The sequence below is a fragment of the Dipodomys merriami genome, unplaced genomic scaffold, assembly GCF_024711535.1.
Source record: "Dipodomys merriami isolate MVZ:Mamm:240054 unplaced genomic scaffold, mDipMer1.0.p SCAF_105, whole genome shotgun sequence".
NCBI classification, from domain to species: domain Eukaryota; kingdom Metazoa; phylum Chordata; class Mammalia; order Rodentia; family Heteromyidae; genus Dipodomys; species Dipodomys merriami.
This window is the reverse complement of record NW_027202327.1, coordinates 3,868,755-3,873,170: the sequence shown is the minus strand read 5'-3', so window position 1 is coordinate 3,873,170 and position 4,416 is coordinate 3,868,755.

The following is a 4,416-nucleotide window of genomic DNA, read 5'->3' as shown; positions in this document are numbered from 1 at the left end:
TCACCCTCACGCTCACCCTAAGCCTAACCCTAACCTACAACCTGATCCTAAACCTAACCCTCACCCTAACACTCAGCCTAACCCTAATGCTAATCCTAACCCTCACCCTCACCCTAACACTCACCCTCACCCTTTCATTCACCCTCACCCTCACCTTAACCCTAACCATCGCACTAACCTAACCCTCACCCCTCCCTAACCCTACTCCTCCTCGTAACGGTCAGCCTAACCCTAACTCTAACCCTAATCCTCACTATATGAATAACCCTAACCCTAACCCCACCCTCAACCTAGCCTTCACCCTAACACTAACCCTAACCATAACCCTCAAACTAACCCTAAACCTCAACCTAACCCTAAAACTCAGCCTTCCCCTCACCCTAACCCTAATACTAACGCTCTCCTAACCCTTACCCTCACCCTAACCCTCACCCTAACCCTAACCCTAACCCTAACCCTCACCCTCACCCTAACCCTAACCCTAAGCCTAACTCCCACAATAAACATCAAACTCACTCTAAAACTAACCTAAACCTAACCCTCACCCTAACCCTCACCCTAACCTTAATGCTAACCCTAAACCTATACCTCAGCCTAACCCTAACCCTAACACTAACACTAACCCTACCTACCCCTCAACATAACCCTAACCCTAACCCTAACCCTCAACCTAAGCCTCACCGTATCCCTAACACTAACCCTAACCCTCACACTAACCCTAACCCTCACCCTAACCCTCAACTGAACCCTAACCCTAACCCTAAACCTCACCCTAACCCTAACGCTAACCCTAACCCTCACTCCAACCCTCAAACTAACCCTAACCCTCATCCTAACCCTAAACCTAACCCTAGCGCTCAACCTAACCCTAACCCTAAACATAACCCTAAACCTCACCCTCACCCTCACCCTCACCCTCACTCTCATACTCACCCTAACTCTAATACTAATCCTAGCCCTCACCCTCACCCTAAACATAACCTAATCCTAACCCTAACACTAACACTCACCCTTACCCTCACCCTAACCCTAACATGAACACTAAACTTCACCCTCATCCTAAACCTCACACTAATCCTTACTCTCACCCAAACTCTAACACTAACCCTAAACCTCACACTAACCCTAACCCTAACCCTCACCCTCAACCACACCCTAACCCTCATCCTCACCCTAACCCTAATTTAACCCTAACCCTAACCTTCATCCTCAACCTAAACCTCAACCTAACCCTTACCCTCACCCTAACCCTAACACTAACCCTAACCCTAATCCTCACACTTACCCTAACCCTAACCATAACCCTCACCCTAAACATCACCCAAACCCTTTCACTAACCCTAACCTACATTGTAACGCTAACCCTATCCCTATCCCTCACCCTCACCCTAACCCTCACAACTCACACTCACACTCACCCTCATCATAACCCAAAATGTCACCCTAAGTCTAACCCTCAACCCAACCCTAACCCTAAACCTCACTCAAACCCTAACACTCACCCTCACCCTCTGGCTCACCCTAAGCCTAATCCTAACCCTAACCCTAATCCTAAACCTAACGCTCACCCTCAGCCTCAACTTAACTGTAACCCTAACCTTAACCCTAACCCTAATCCTCACCCTAATGCTAACTCTAACCCTAAACCTCACCCTAACACTAAACTTAACCCTCAACATCAACCTAGCCCTAAAAATAACCCTAACCCTAATCCTCAAACTAAAGACTTCTCCTCACACTAACCCTAAACCTAACCCATACCCTAACCCTAACCCTAACCCACAACCTCACCCTAACCCTCACCCTAACCCTAACCCTAATCCTAACCGTCAACCTAACCCTAACCCTACTCCTCCACTAACCCTACATGTAACCCTAAAACTAACCATCACCATACCCCTCACATTCACCCTAACCCTAACCTTCACCCTAACACTAATACTCACAGAACCTGTCACCCCAACCCTAACACTAACCCTCCAATAACCCTAACCCTCACCCTAAGCATAACGCTACCCCTCTCCCTAACCCTCATCCTAACCCTAACCTGAACCCTAACCCTCAACCTAACCCTAACCCTAACCCTAACAATCACCCTAACACTAACCCTCTCCCTCACCCTCACCCTAGCCCACACCCTAAACCTTACCCTCACTCTCACCCTCACCCTATCACTAAACCTCACACTAACCCAACCCTGTCCCTAACCCTAACCCTACCCCTCAGCCTAACCCTCAGCCTAACCCTAACCCTAATCCTCACCCTATCACTAACACTAACCCAAACCCTCACCCTAACCCTAACCCTAACCCTAAAACTAACCCTAACCCTCACCCTACACCTCACCCTAACACTAACACTAACGCTCACCCTAACCCTTACCCTAACCCTAAACCTCACCCTAAACCTAACCCTAACCCTAACTCTAACCCTAACACTCAACCTACCACTCACCCTAACCCTAAAACCAAAGCTCACCCTAACACTTACCCTAACCTTCACCCTCACCCTAACCCTAACACTAACCCTAAAACTCACCCTAACTCTACTCCTCACCCTAACCCTCATCCTAACCCTAAACCTTACCCTAGCGCTCAACCTAATCCTAACCGTAAACCTAACCCTAAACCTCACCCTAACACTCACCTTCACCCTCACCCTCACTCTCATCCTCACCCGAACTCTAACCCTAATCCTACCCCTCACCCTAAACCTAATGCTAACCCTAATCCTCACCCTAACACTCATGCTCACCCAAACCCTAATCCTAACATTAACACTCACACTAACCCTAACCCTCTCGCTAACGCTAACCCTAAACTTCACCATCATCCTAACCCTCACACTAACCCTTACTCTCACACGAACTCTAACAATAACCCTGACTCTCACACTAAACCTAACCCTAACCCTCATCTTAACCTCACCCTAATCCTTATTCTCATCCTAAGCCTCACCGTCACTCTAAACCTAACACTAACCCTAACCCTAATCCTCACACTCACCCTAACCCTAACTGTAACCCTCACCCTAAACCTACCCCTCACCCACACCCTAACCCTCACCCTCACCCGAACACTCACCCTCACCCTAACACTCAAAATCACTCAAAACATCACCCTAAGCCTAACCCTCACCCTAACCCTAATCCTAACACTCACCCTCTCCCTCAGGCTCACCCTAAGCCTTATCCTTACCCTAACCCTAATCCTAAACCTAACGCTCTCCCTCAGCTTCACCTTAACTGTAATCCTAACCTTATCCCTAACCCTCACCATCACCCTAGTCTTAACTCTAAACCTAACCCTCACCTAACCCTAAATCTCACCCTAACCCTAACCTTAAACCTCACCCTAACTCTAACCCTGACCCTAATCCTTACCCTCACCCTACCTCTCATTCTAACACTAACCCTAACACTAACCCTAACCCTCAGCCTAACCATTACCCTCAACCGAAACCTAACGATAACCCTAACCTTAACCCTCACACTAACCCTACCCCTACCGCTAACCCTCATCCTAACACTAATCCTAACCCTAACCCTCAACCTAATCCTAAACCTAACCCTAACCTTAAACCTCTCCCTAACAGTAACCTTCACGCTAATGCTAACCCCAACCCTCACGCTAACCCTAACCCTCTCCCTAACCCTTACTCTCACCCTAAATCTAACCCTAACCCTAATCCTCACACTAACCCTAACCCTAACACTAACCCTCACCTAAACACTCACCCTAACCCTCACCCTCACCCTAACCCTCACCATCACCATAACCCTCACCCTAAACCTCACCCTCACCCTAACCCTCACCCTAAACCTAAAATTAACCCTCACACTCACGCTAACCTTCAAGCTCACCCTCCCCCTAACTCTAAACCTAACAATAACGCTAAACCTTAACTTAAACATAACACTAAAACTAACCCGCAACCTAAACCTAATGCTAATCATAAACTTCACCCTCACTCTAAACTTCACAATAACCCTTACATTCACACTAACCTTAAACCTAACCCTAACCCTAATACTCAAACTAAACCTAACTGTAAACCTCAACCTAACCCTCACCCTAACCCTAACCCTCACCCTCATGCTAACTCTCACCCTAAGCCTAACACGAACCCTAACCCTCAACCTCACCCTCACCTTAACGCTAACTCGAACCCTAACCCTCACCCTAACCCTCAGGCTAACCCTAACCCTCACCATCACGCTAACCCTCACCCTCACCCTTATCCTCAAACTAACCGTAACCCTAAGCCTAACCCTCACACTAACCCTACCCCTCACCCTAACGCTAACGCTACACCTCACCCTAATCCTCTCCCTATCCCTAACATTAACTCTAAACCTCATCCTAAACCTCACATTCACCCTCACGCTCACCTTCTTTCTCAGCCTCACCATAACCC